At 40.2% G+C, this 15,427-nt stretch overlaps 2 long non-coding RNA genes across 3 annotated transcripts in view; both read right to left on the minus strand.

Moving 5' to 3' along the window:
- Nucleotides 1–15,427, minus strand: part of LOC136254613 (uncharacterized) — a 522,347-nt gene that overhangs the window by 386,330 nt on the left and 120,590 nt on the right. The window lies entirely within an intron of this gene.
- On the minus strand, nucleotides 7,096–8,711 carry LOC136249967 (uncharacterized). Its single transcript, XR_010698408.1, has 2 exons — nucleotides 8,476–8,711; nucleotides 7,096–7,413 (listed from the first exon to the last, which is right to left on the minus strand). It is a non-coding gene; the product is annotated as an uncharacterized lncRNA (long non-coding RNA).

Here is a 15,427-nt window from a genome sequence, read left to right on the forward strand (position 1 = left end):
ACAAGTAAACAACTTTTTGTATCTTAACTTACGTGAATGTCCTACTCACATTAAAGGTAATTGTTTCAAGATTATGGTTCGTCCAATCATTGAATATGCTGCGTCTGCTTGGGATCCCCACACCTTGTTGAATATAAACAAGCTAGAATCAATCCAGAGAACTGCTGCTAGATTTTGCTTTAATGACTTTTCAAGATATTCAAGTGTTACTAACATGTTGTCTTCTCTTAATCTACCATTGTTACAGGCAAGAAGAACCCAAGCTAAATTAAGTACTTTTTACAAAATAATTAACGGATATTTGATTGTGCCTACAGATGATCTTACCCCTAAACTTTCAAGTTTAAGGAGTGGCTACTATCACCAACCAATGACTCTAATTGATGCATACAAATTTTCCTTTTTCCCATCAACCATCAAATTATGGAACCAACTCCCTGCTGATGTAACTAATTCCTCTACCCCTAATGAGTTTTGTAATAACTTAAGTAACTTTTATGATCACACCTGTGCGTTATAATCTTTTGATTGCTGCACAGTAATAAATATAATATAATAATAGTACACACAGACTCATGCATGCACCACACATGATCTCTTGTAATCGACACCTTTAGGTAATGATTGTTGTTGTAAGGTTACATGTACTTGGAGAGAGATCAGTAGTGAGATATACGAACACGAGTGGCAGCGTCTGCCGTCTTACACTGGCGTAGTCGGCACAGAACCTTCACTGAGTTTCGAGCTGAATGCTCCATCTTCGCAGTTGACCTAGCTGAGTCAGTCTGAATTATCCGTTGGAGTCACCCTGCTGATTAGAACCTGAAGAGAAAAATCTGTGGTACCGTGGAAAAACTGTTAACGGTACCCGAGGCGGTGACCGATTGTCTCAGTGATTTTGTCTTTCTCTGATTTCTTGCCAGGTTGATCCACGTTGTGGCGCACGTGAGGATGGCTCGTTCTGCTCCCGGAGAAGTTTGATGGCAACCAGAGTTTTGACGACTGGGTGAGTCATTTTGAGTGCATATCGAAGATTAATGGATGGAATGACGATGAGAAAGCATTATGGCTAAAAGTTCATATGACCGGGAAGGGCGAATTTTTTTTTTGGGCACACTTTCGACTTAGAAAATTTTCACGCATTACTTTTTCCGGATAATGTTGCGCATGTAACACCGGATATTAACTTCGTGAGTTCATTGAGGAGTCCATAGACAGAGACTTGGTTCAGTGCCTCAATGTCATGTTCTCCGCCAGGTTGACAGCAGAAAAGAAGGGCGAAATGGTTTTAGGGGAAAGGTGGTTTTTCACAGCCTGCCTCAACTGATTTGTCAATGGCGTCTCGCATTTTAAGGGCTACCCGGCAGTATTTGATTCAGCGAAACTGATTAACATGTGAGTATGAAGCAGCTTGTGTATTCACTAAATAAATGGACCGAAGATTAATGTACTATCTTGCCTCATTAATGATGCCGGGGGTTCACTGAACAGGAATCATTCAGTATGAATTCTGGCACTAGATAACTGAACCATAGGGTTTTTAGTATCTATAACTGAACAAGGGATAGTCACTACCTAACAGTATGGACCTGTAAAACCCTCTGTCACCGGGATCAAGATGTTTGATTAAGGCCAGGGAAACTTGATTAATTGTTTCTCGGCAACCCTGCCTGCATCTCTTTTTACCCCACCGCATCTAATTTCATTGTTGCTGTTATCAATCACGTGCATTTGATGCTAAGAAGGCTGGCTATCATTCTACAGCACAGCAAATGTTACTTGCACCTCAGATATGGTGGTAAAACATTAGTACTAGTTCTTAAAAGGCTTTAGCTAACCTTTATAGTAACAAACAGCTTGATTTGGAATATTTTCTTTAATAGTGAATAATGAAAAATGACCTCCCGCCTGCATGGAAATCCAAATTTTTGTGGATGTGAAACAAGTAATCAAGTTTGCCTGGCCTAATTGTAATATCATTTGAATATGGGCCTCGTTTGCTTGACTTAGTAGTGTGGAAGCATATTGTTTTGGTGGACGTCTTGATTGCTTACAAACTAACCTCTTGATTGCTTGGTTAAATTTTAATACTGTTTGCGGGTGGTTTTATAGGAGTTATTGGTGTAGTGACTGTACCTGAACAAGCAGTAGTATTTTTGACTTATTACTTGTTCAGAAAGAAATACAAAGGCATGACATGTGTTTGTTATTCTATTGCCATAAAAACTAACTTCAACTTCTTACAGACTAATACCTACTGTAGGGCAAGAAATTTTCGTGGTACTAAATTTTCTTGGATTGCTAAAATGTGGTAAAACCAGTAATTTTCGTGGTTTAGACATCGATCGCCATACAACTTGTATAGGAACTACTTAATATTTAATTTTCGTGGATAAGACGCCCACAAAATCCACAAAAATTTGTATCCCACGAAAATTTCTTGCCCTACAGTATCTCAATTAAAGCAGGGGTTAATGTAGGGGGGCCCAACTCCAACCCCCCTCCCCCTGGGTTAGCTATTGCCTCCCTAGGTTTATACCTAAAGCCTTGAGAAATGAAAAGGTTTAGTTGAACCCAAATTTGTATAATTGAATGGTTAATATTCAATGGCATCACAGTAAATTTCACCAAAACTGAGTATATTTACATCCCTAATTTTCAAAATTTTCCTGGGGAGCATGCCCCCAGATCCCCCCTAGAATCTGAAGTGGCTTAAATTGCCCTTCCCAGCTTAAAAATCTGGGTTGAGTCCTGCATATGTAAATAGGAAGTAACGTTTCCCAGCGTTTGTCACTTAGCCCTACAAAGATGGCAGCTGATTTTATGTTATGTTATGTTGGTATTACATTATTATTACTTCATGTATGTAATGATATGGTAATCACTTTGTGTGATGATCTGTGATCACGTGTGTATTGAGTGTGGTGTTCTTAATTTGTAGGTGGATTCACTTCAACAACTTCAAGAATCACAAAGTGTTTTCACAAAACCAACATCTAAACAAGAGCGAGTCCATATAGCTGTATTCTCACAGTGATCACGTGCAGCTAAGATGACGTCAATGATTTTGAGACAGGAACAAAGATGGTATTTGTTCAGTAGTTTGGCTTTACTAGACTGTGAGTTAAGATGGCAACAATTGGTCTATTATGTGAATTTCTGTTTTCATCAAAAAATTCTAGTGCGGGTAGGCAGGTCACTACCCAGTGGCGGATCCAGATGGGTTTTGTCGAAACCCCCTTTTAAATTTAGCTTATAGTGGCATTCTCATTACATAAACATTGTTGTATTGACAATTTGTCATAGCAAACAACTATATACCAGTAGCATGCATGCAGTTGCACTTAACTAGCACCATTTATAGCTATTAAACCATCAGCAACACTTCACTTTTCATCTCCCACTGCATTAAAAACGATCCAGATACTCTAATAGAGCAGTCAAGTGACTACTCTAATAGAGCAATCAAAACTACAGCTTGTAGTCACCATATTAGTTAGCTATAGTATATAGTACATAGTAACTATTTACAGTTTAAAGTATTGAATTTATGAAAATAGCCTAAATCTGATCTCTGAGCTTCTAAAATCTCACAATTTTCTGGAGAATTGTCATCAGATGCCTTATTTAACTATGCCAATTTTCAGAAACCCCCTTTTAAAAATCCTAGATCCGCCACTGCTACCACTATCCATTATCACACTACATGTCACAACAGCTAGGCTATGCCTGATTTTGAAAAGGATTCTGGTGTATTTCCAATGTGTAGTCTCAACTGATGGCATTTCCATCGTCTGTTTGATACCTACTTCTTACTTGTAAAACTATGCAAGCATTACAACTATAGAGGGCTCACTGCACAAATGTGAGCATTTTTTGACACTCTGTAGTGCATTGTGTACCTTTATACAAACATGGCCATTTGAAAAACTGACCTGTGCATGTTCATTTTTTTTTTAAATTCAGACAAAACAATGGGTAAATCTGCAATAACAGGTAATTTGTGGTAAAGCGAAAATTACCCACTAGTACAGCAAGTCATGTAGTGTGCAGGAATCATGTATGCATGTCTACAGAGGCACAGATGCAATTACACAAATTGTTGACCTTTTAAACGGGTGACTATAGGGGTTACTTTACAGGCTATCATAACAGCAAGAGTGAATAATAATAGATAAATAATTCTACGTATATGACTCAATCATGATGAAACTCCTCTGGATTGTAGGCACCCTGTTTTTGGAGGACATCTGTCTAGGTCCTATATATATCAACAGCTGTAGTACAGTGAAACCTCACTTAGCAACCACCTCATTACAGTGGGCCACAATCATGCAACCCAGATCTATTTCCTATAACATCTCATTGATTTATTGTTTGTTAATGTGGCCACCTCGTTAGTAGTAGGCCAGTAGCTACTTTCTTTAGGACCAAACTGATGACACTAATGTAAAATTCAAAGTGGCCAGTACTTGAGCAGGCATTAAGCCCAACATTAAACAGAAAGCCAAAATGACTAAAATTTTACTTTCGCACATACTAAACTTGATCAATAAAGGAAGCTTTCTTTATATCTACTTGTCATGATACATAGTTCATCATGAGTGACTGTTCTATTACAGTTCTCAAACTTTTATGCAAAACCTGCTTACTCAAGGTCCAATCTAGCTATCAAAGCTGCACTTATTATTTGGGAATTGTACATAACGCTTAATTCAGCATATGTGACCAGATTTTACAGAACCGAACCAAATCACACATCAGGCAAAATCAAACTAACACCACCAGTGGATAGCTACACTATCGTACTACAAGTTTTGACCCTCAGCACTACTCAAACTACACGAGGCTGGTTTTAATAGACGTCTTTTCTGGGTGGTGTGGAGTGCCCAAATGGCGGTTTCTGGCCTTGTGAAGGACCTGGCTTGGCAAGAATCAGTGGTTTACTGGTGGACAGCCTTATAATGTTGGCCAGACGTGTTCTCTGTAGATTTTGCTACATATCAGCCACTAAGGAGCCAGCACAGCCCTGTAATCTCGTGTCTGGACTCCAATCGTGGTCTGCCTCCATTTTGAGGCCTATCTTTTGCCCTCCCCGCCACCCCCCAGCCTCCACCCCTTTGTGAGCACTCGTGATACTACTTCGCTCGTCCAACTGCTCAGATTTTCTATCTTATTTGGCGGGAAACTGTACAAGCAGCTACAAGTACTGGAAGTGGCTTGAAAGGTAACATATTGATGCATCTTTTGTGTAAATTTCATACGCGTGCTTGCTATCCTTGGAGAGTTATGCTGGCTTAAATTCTTTAAAACCGTTTATCTCGAAACTTCTAATGTGCGATTTGGATCGTTTTTCCAAAATCCAGTCACATATATATTCCACTTGTAGTCATCTCTGACTTATGCCTAAACTGCGTGTTTCATTTCTACCCAGTAGTAGTGTAATAACCATTATGATAGTGTAAATCACAGTGCTAAAGGCCACCTCATCAATAGGGTCACTAATTTAGTACATCTTATATAAACGACCAAACAAATTCCTGATCTTAAAGGGATTCACTATAGACAAATATTTTTGTCTCTGTGCTGTTTCCTGTACAGGAGCAGTAATAATATGAATCAAGCACAGTTGGAACTTTTAATGACTTAGTGCATGTATGCCTTAACAAGTTGAACCTCTATGTAATGGACAATTTGAGACCAACTTTACTGATAGCTACAAGGAGGCTGTCTTTTAAATTGCATTCTATAGGAACAACAGAAATGTTCCATTGTAAGGTTAAATTTGTAGTGGAGAGTGCAGGTTTTACAGTACTTATGTGATATTCCATTTAGCACTTCTTCAGATGCATAATATAATGCAAATGATGGTTGTAAATGGTTCAGTACTGCTGATCCAGTTGACCCACCAACCCAAATAGAAATTTGAGGTGGGCATCAAGAGCTATAATTATAGTCTTTTTGGTACAATGTCCACACTTCCAAGCTTTGTTAGTTCGTTCTACATTCATAGTATAGGATATTACCTACACAGTTGTCTGCAAGGGAAATAAATGAGTAGCTACAAATACCTAACAATATTTTAACACTCATAGTCAATGATTGGTGAGTGGGTGTGGCTCCATGAAAGTCTAACCCAGCTAGGCAGCTGCAACAATCCACAATTCCCATAAGTGGTCATTGCACCCTTGCTTGATGTCATACAGACTAGTTGCCTACAATTCCCATAAGTGTGCAGCATGCAATGTGGGTGTAGTACCACACACATATCACTAAAGACCCCAAACCACATTCTTTAGTGTGGGTGTGGTTCCACATTACAGTAAGTTTCTTGACAAGGTGACCTCCAAGGAAAATACCAATAGATACCACTAGTAGCTCTTCAAGTTCAAACATGCCTATAATGAAAAAGTGTACTTTGAAATTTACTGAAATTTCAAATGCCAAAATTAATGCTCGTAGACTATGATATCTGAGAACTGATACCAATTGTGCATAGCTGTGGTAGAGTAGACCTCATAACTTTCTTTTCTATCTCCCACATTGTTTTTGGGTACAATTAGTTGGACAACAAGAGATATATACGGAGACACCACAAAGCATCCACTATAGCTGACACAACAATGCACTATAATTAATAGCATGGAATGTGAATAACTTCCTTTATAGCCATCAAACACACAAAAGGACAAGACATTGTCAAAAAAAAAGTACAATCAGGTAAGTAACTAAAATACTGCTTATACAATTGCAAGTTCATTAAACAAGTTTACCACATTAGTTAAACACTTGTAGCAAATAACTTGCTCTACACTTACTACATAGCCTTTAGGTGTGGATTTTTATATTCAGTCCCAGTACTAGCTATATCTTACTGAGTAAAACTTACTCAATTACACACTACTCATTCACCACTGGATAATGCAGGGATTGGAAACTCTGTATCAACCTTCTAAATTATGATTTTGTGATAGACTAGCATTAGATACAGACTACAAGGTGGAACTGAGCTAGCATAGTGTGCAATGAGGTGGGCATACGTACAACACAGCAAAAGTACAATTGGCTGCACTGGAGTAATAAGACTAAACCAACTTCTCAAACAGGGCAATATAATAAAAATTATATACAATAGACCAACAAATATTTGTGCTTTCCAATACATCACAACATACCAGTGTCATTATAGTATACATAAAAAGTACTTTAATCATGTCTTATGCTATATCTTTACACTTGAGTGTTTAGTCAAGTAAAGCCAAACTATTGTCTTTGTTGAAGTTTGTTCCTGTCTCAAAGTCATCTTAGCTGCACATGATCACTGTGAGAATACAGCTATATGGACTCGCTCTTGTTTAGATGTTGGTTTTGTGAAAACACTTTGTGATCTTGAAGTTGTTGAAGTGAATCCACCTACAAATTAAGAACACCACACTCAATACACATGTGATCACAGATCATCACACAAAGTGATTACCACATCATTACATACATGAAGTAATAATAATGTAATGCCTATAACATAACAAAATCAGCTGCCATCTCTGTAGGGCTCAGCAAATGCTGGGAAACGTTACTTCCTATTGTAACAGCGCTACATATGATTGAAACAGGTAACAGTATGTAAGAAGTTGAAGTTAGTTTTTACGACAATAGAATAACAAACACATAATATCATGCCTTTGTATTTCTTTCTGAACAAGTAATAAGTCAAAAATACTACTGCTTGTTCAGGTACAGTCACTACACCAATAACTCCTATAAAACCACCCACAAATAGTATTAAAATTTAACCAAGCAATCAAGAGGTTAGTTTGTAAGCAATCAAGACGTCCACCAAAACAATATGCTTCCACACTACTAAGTCAAGCAAACGAGGCCCATATTCAAATGATATTACAATTAGGCCAGGCAAACTTGATTACTTGTTTCACATCCACAAAAATTTGGATTTCCATGCAGGCGGGAGGTCATTTTTCATTATTCACTATTAAAGAAAATATTCCAAATCAAGCTGTTTGTTACTATAAAGGTTAGCTAAAGCCTTTTAAGAACTAGTACTAATGTTTTACCACCATATCTGAGGTGCAAGTAACATTTGCTGTGCTGTAGAATGATAGCCAGCCTTCTTAGCATCAAATGCACGTGATTGATAACAGCAACAATGAAATTAGATGCGGTGGGGTAAAAAGAGATGCAGGCAGGGTTGCCGAGAAACAATTAATCAAGTTTCCCTGGCCTTAATCAAACATCTTGATCCCGGTGACAGAGGGTTTTACAGGTCCATACTGTTAGGTAGTGACTATCCCTTGTTCAGTTATAGATACTAAAAACCCTATGGTTCAGTTATCTAGTGCCAGAATTCATACTGAATGATTCCTGTTCAGTGAACCCCCGGCATCATTAATGAGGCAAGATAGTACATTAATCTTCGGTCCATTTATTTAGTGAATACACAAGCTGCTTCATACTCACATGTTAATCAGTTTCGCTGAATCAAATACTGCCGGGTAGCCCTTAAAATGCGAGACGCCATTGACAAATCAGTTGAGGCAGGCTGTGAAAAACCACCTTTCCCCTAAAACCATTTCGCCCTTCTTTTCTGCTGTCAACCTGGCGGAGAACACGACATTGAGGCACTGAACCAAGTCTCTGTCTATGGACTCCTCAATGAACTCACGCAGTTAATATCCGGTGTTACATGCGCAACATTATCCGGAAAAAGTAATGCGTGAAAATTTTCCAAGTCGAAAGTGTGCCCAAAAAAAAATTTCGCCCGGGAAGGCTTACGTGGCTTACAATCGCTTCAGTCACGAGACCCAGGATTCTTTTACTTTAATGCGGGCGGCATTGCTAGATAGGTTTGAACCACCATGCAAGAAAGAACTTTATAAGATAGAATGGGACAATCGGACAAAACGTGTAGAAGAAGATTGGGCCGATTTTGGAGATGATGTATGCGCGCTAGTAGATAAGGCATTCCCCGAGCTTTGTAGTGAGGCCAAGGAAGAATTAGCGTTATTTCGCTTCTTGACACAGCTCAAACCACTGCAGATATCACTTGCTGTGCGACAGCGTCGGCCTAAAAGTGTGAGGGAAGCGGTACACGCGACCCTCGAGTTTGAATCATATGCCAAAGTAGCCCATTCCGCTGATGTGTGTCGCGAGGTGCCTCCGACCCGAGCTGCTAGCAATGAGCAGTCCATCCACCAATTGCAGTGTTTAACAGAGGCTTTACAACAACTTCATAGCAGACTGGTTGCCCTAGAAGTAGTAAGCCCCACTGAGTTACATGAACCACACACCAAAAGTGAACAAGTCAGGCAACAGCAATCACACAAGCAGGGCAGACATAAGCCTAGGACTCACACTGTTATATGTAGAAAGTGCAAACAACCTGGTCACTTTGCTAGAGGGTGTGCTGGGTTACAAATTAGCAGTCATAATCATGAACAATCACCGCTGGCCATTAATACTGTCACTAGTTTTTACCTCAGTGGTACAATATCTGGCTTTTCTGTGTCATTTCTAGTAGACACTGGGGCAGGGGTATCACTAATCAATGGGAAGGTATGGGATAAATTTAAGCAAGGTGACATTAAAGTTGAGGCTACCAAAGATCACAATATAGTTGGAGTTGATGGCCACCCTATTAATGTGCTGGGATCAGCTACTGTCTCGGTGAATATTTCCAATAGGACTTACCACCAAAAATTCATCATTGCTGACAACATCACAGCTGAAGGTATATTGGGAATGGACTTCATGGAAGCCAACAAATGTGTGCTGGATATATCTAAGAGGCAACTTATTGTGGAGCAATCAGAGCCCCTTGCCCTGGTACCATCCAATCTGTCAGACAGCAGTACTGTTAGCCATGTCACCATGAGTAGGACAATCACCATTCCCGGTGTTAGTGAGATAGAAATAATGGCTAAACTACCAGTAAGGGGTGGGCCATGGCTCATTGAGGGAAGACATTTAGATAAGGTGCTGATAGCTAGAGCGGTTGTAATTCCAGCAGAAAATGGTATACCAATAAGAATTGCCAACACAAACATAATGCCAGTAAGTTTATACCAGGGGACAAGAGTGGCCACAGCAGAATTGATCACAGAGACCAGTATCAATGCAGTTACAGAGTCACTATCAGAAGAAGGTCACAGTTTGGGTCATGAGTGTATGGAAGTACCTCTACATACACCTCTAGCTGCAGATTTGACAGAGGACCAAAGAGAGCAATTCTTAGCAGTACTCTCTTATTATTCTGACATCCTTGCAAGAACGATGATGATTTGGGACGCACCAATGTCTTGAAGCACAGGATTGAAACTGGTATGGGTAAACCTATTCGCCAGCAAGCTAGACGTGTTCTCTTACCCCACCGTGAAAAAGTGCAAGAATTGTTGCAAGACATGCTTCGAAGGAACATTATTTCACCATCTAAGAGTCCATGGGCATCCCCCATAGTACTAGTGAAGAAGAAAGATGAGACTACACGATTCTGCGTGGATTATCGGAAGGTCAATGAAGTTACTCGGAAGGATGCTTATCCAATCCCAAGAGTTGACGATACCCTGGACACTTTGGCAGGTTCAACTTGGTTCACAATGCTAGACCTCAAGAGTGGGTATTGGCAAGTGGAGGTGACTGGGGAAAACCGTGACAAGACTGCATTCTGCACTTCAGAGGGTTTATATGAGTTCAACGTCATGCCGTTTGGATTATGTAATGCCCCAGCCACCTTCCAACGATTAATGAATTCAGTTCTTGCTGGTTTACAGTGGACTAGCTGTCTTGTCTATATAGATGACATTATTGTAGTGGGCAATTCCTTTGATCAGCATTTATCAAATTTGCAGCAAGTATTAGAACGACTCAAGCAGGCAGGTCTAAAAGTTCACCCAAGTAAATGCCAATTCCTCCAACGGGAAGTCACATTCCTTGGCCATGTTATCTCCCCAAATGGAATTGCCCCTGACCCTGTGAAGACATGTAAAGTGGAGCAATGGCCAACACCATCATCCATAGTGGAGGTACAACAGTTCCTAGGTTTGGCTAATTATTATCGAAGATTCGTAAAGGACTTTGCTTCGCATGCCAAACCTCTGCACCAACTCACAGAGAAAAGATCCACATTTAAATGGACTACTGATTGTCAAGCGACCTTTGATCACCTCAAACAGTGTCTCACCTCAGCCCCCACCTTGATGATGCCAAACTGGTCACGACCATTTATCATTGATACAGATGCTAGTGGCACCGGTATTGGAGCTGTTCTGTCACAAGTAGATGATGAAGGAGTAGAGCATGTGGTTGCGTATGCTAGTAGGATACTGACTAAATCCGAGAGAAATTACTGCGTAACCAGAAAGGAACTGCTTGCCATAGTCTCATTTCTTCAGCATTTCCGCCAGTACTTACTCGGGCGAGAATTCACAGTACGCACAGACCATGGTGCCCTTACCTGGCTTCAGCAATTTAGGAATCCAGAAGGTCAGCTAGCATGATGGCTGGAGAAGTTGCAGGAATTTCAATTCTCCATTGTACATCGCCCTGGCAGAAAACACATGAATGCAGATGCCCTATCAAGATTACCATGCCAACAGTGTGGCATAGTGTCTCACACGAGTAGCACACCAGTAGGGATGCTTACATCAAGTGATATTACATGTGGCTACTCTCCACAGCAGTTGCGTAACATGCAGTTGACAGATGAGTGTATTGGTCAGTTACTTCGAGCTAAAGAAACAAATATGCAGCCTTCTACCAACTTTGCAAAGAGCCAACCCATAGCTTTTCGTCGCCTATTACAACAGTGGGAACAACTTGTGATAGTAAGTGGAGTGTTGTACAGACAATTTATACATCCCTCCAGTGATCTGAACTACCTACAACTAATAGTTCCGGAAAGGCTGAAGGCAGAGATTTTACAAAATCTCCATGAAGGAATTGCAGGTGGGCACTTGGGCCAAGATAAAACACTTCATCGCCTTAAAGAACGTTTTTACTGGCCAGGCCACTATAATGATGTGCGACACCATTAGGAACAATTTCTGCTGCTTACCCAACTCAAATAATGGCTGTTGATCTGGTGGGCCCCTTTCCTGAAAGTGATAGTGGAAACTCTTACATCATGGTTGTAGGGGATTATTTTTCCCGCTGGATGGAAGCTTTCCCCATACCTAATCAGGAGGCGTCAACCGTAGCAGAAAGGCTTGTAGATGAAGTGTTCCTCAGGTTTTCTGCACCAGAGCAATTGCACTCTGATCAGGGCCGGCAATTTGAATCCAAACTCATGGCAGAGGTATGTAAACTTCTACAGATACATAAAACTAGGACCACACCATATCACCCCCAATGTGATGGCCTTGTTGAAAGATTCAATCGGACCATGTTGGCCATGTTAGCTACCTGTGCCAAAGACAACCCATTTGACTGGGAGAGACATGTGCGGAAGGTATGTATGGCATATAATACAAGTGTGCAGGCTTCCACAGGCTATACTCCTTTCTTTCTTATGTTTGGGCGACAGGCACGTATCCCAGTGGATGTGATATATGGAACCCCAAACAACACCACACAGTCACCAAATGAGTATGCAGCCACCCTTGGCAAGCAGATGAGCCAAGCATTTGCATTGGCAAGAAAACACTCTGAAGCCAAACACATGCGACAGAAAGAAATCTATGACAGGAAAGTTCATGGGAAACCCTACCAGAAAGGGGATTACGTGTGGTTACATTCCCCAATGGGCAAGAGAGAAACAAGTAAGAAACTTTACCATCCGTGGTCAGGCCCATACAGAGTAGTAAAGAAATTTTCAGAAGCAAATTACAGAATAGAGCAGTTGCAGGGAAGACGAACGAGGAAGATCGTTCATTTTGATCGGTTAAAACCATGCCCCAAAAATATACGCTTCAATCAAGAAGACTGGAGTCACCCGCAGGAAGTACCAGTATCTAACAGCCTTCGCAATCCAGACCTGCCAGAATCACCACCAGTTGGACAGAATCTACAAATTGTTGACGACGATGATCATGATAACAACACAGCTAGTATGACACTTGATGACCACACAGAGGAGACAGCTACTACAGTGCCTACATCAACAAGTAGATATCCTAGGAGAGAGCATAGAGTACCCTCTCGATACAGTGACTATGTTCCAATAAGCTGTGTGGAAGACGAGACGTCTTCTTAGAGGAGGAGGGTGATGTAACACTGATATAGTACACACAGACTCATGCATGCACCACACATGATCTCTTGTAATCGACACCTTTAGGTAATGATTGTTGTTGTAAGGTTACATGTACTTGGAGAGAGATCAGTAGTGAGATATACGAACACGAGTGGCAGCGTCTGCCGTCTTACAGCCAGAATGAAGTCAGAGATTTAACTGCAAGTCTGTTGAGTGAAGTGTGCAGTGATGTTGGTGTTGAGCCTGCTCTCCAGCCTCTTGATGGTGAGCTATTGCAATTCGCTACTGCCTATAGTGAAGATGGTGCCCGTCTTGATGTTGTTGCCAGGGATTTTTTGGGTCGAAATAGGCAGCGTGCGTTTTTCGATGTCAGGGTTTTCAACCCTTTTGCGTGCTCTTATTTTCGCTCCCAGATGCTACCAGCTTCATGAACGTGAAAAAATACGGGCATATGATGAGCGTGTTAGAGAGGTTGAGAGAGCTTGCTTTTCACCATTGATGTTTGCAGCTACTGGTGGCATGGGGCCCACTGCTACAACAGTTTTTAGGAAGCTTGCTTCAATGTTGGCTGAGAAGCGCAGCATTAATTACAACAAATGCTTATACTGGCTGTGATGTAGGGTTTGTTTTTCATTGTTACGATCTGCAGTGATGTGTTTGAGGGGTCATCGCTCTTCAGTTGGCCGTCCATCAACTACTAATATTGATCTGGCCTACTCCGAGGGTTGCTTGGAGTCTGGCGGCCTTGCTGGTATTTCCAGCTGTCCAGCACTTTAACACCTAGTGCTGGGGGTGGTGGCAAGGACAGTCCATCTAGCCCGGGAAATAAAAAATATAAATAATTTTTTTTTTTACTGTATCTAAGTGACTGTTCTATTAGAGTAGTTCGTTTTGCCTGACTGCCTTATTGGGAGTATCTTTTGTTTTATACAAATAATGGGAAGCCACTAAATAAAACTGATACTATATCATGTGAGAAACCATTGCTTACAACTCTAATAAAATTTGTAGTGTGTTCTGTTTATGTTAGATCCTTGATTTTGGAACCAGAAGTCTTGATATTGTCTTGTTCCTTGCAAGTAGCTATAATAACTTAAAATAAACTTAAAAGGGGTACTGAAGCCACTTAAAACTGCGTGCGTATAGCATGCCCTGACTGATGAATTTATACATGCCACTCTTCCTTATAAAATCAGGCAACTACAATAGATGTACATCTAAGTAATTTGGTATATGCCTTTCTTCAGTCCAACACCTATAAAATCTGTGGCATTTTCCAGATTATATAGACACTTTGCAATTGCAAGATTAGATCTCATAAAATAAATATAACTTGACAATAACACAGTGAAGAGATACATTGCCATAACATACGTATAGCTCTATTGCTACCCACACGTATTCAACTATTCTGATTTTGGTTTTCCTTATCCATTTATTTTAAATTGGATAAGTTTGCATATGTATACAAGTGCAGAAATGCAATGAATACATTCACACCAACTATTTAGCTACAAAATTTGATTGAGATGTAATGTGAAGTGTATAGCTTGAAGAGCATGCAATGTAGCCCGGATTGTTGCTAGTGCTGAACTACATCCCACAGTAAGTAATTCCACGATAGCTCTGGGGATGATGTATGTGTTTGATATGCATGGTCATGCACTCGAGGTCATTGATTAAGTTATTATTGGAAGGAGTTCAGTTAGACAATGGATGGCTTTACCATAGTAAGGATTGAAGAGTGATCAACATACTGGAACTCTGTATGATGACAGCAAGTAAACCTTAAGTAATTGCATAGCATAATAATAGTGTTTCATATTATAACAGTATACTTTTAATAAGGGAAAATACATGTACAGGCATGTAAAATTGCATGGATGATGCATACGATTTTAGGAAAACAATTACATAGACTCTAAATTGATCCATTTACTATAATGTATTATCATGAGTTTCCAGCTCTTGGATCATAGCAGAGATTATTGATAGCTATGTATACAAATCTTCATCAAAAGTAAGCACCTGATTGCAGCCACTGTCCTACACAATTAATCTTTGCAGGATATATGCAATGGAAGATTGAAAATGGCAACATGCTAGGGATGGTTCAGTTTCCAAGCTTTCATGAGAGAATCAATTTATACAATATTTATCTTTTTCCTCCACTATGTGTCCATTAAACAAATTGTGCAGTCATTTATGTTTCTCACACTTATT

The sequence above is a fragment of the Dysidea avara genome, chromosome 1 (assembly GCF_963678975.1).
Source record: "Dysidea avara chromosome 1, odDysAvar1.4, whole genome shotgun sequence".
Taxonomy (NCBI): domain Eukaryota; kingdom Metazoa; phylum Porifera; class Demospongiae; order Dictyoceratida; family Dysideidae; genus Dysidea; species Dysidea avara.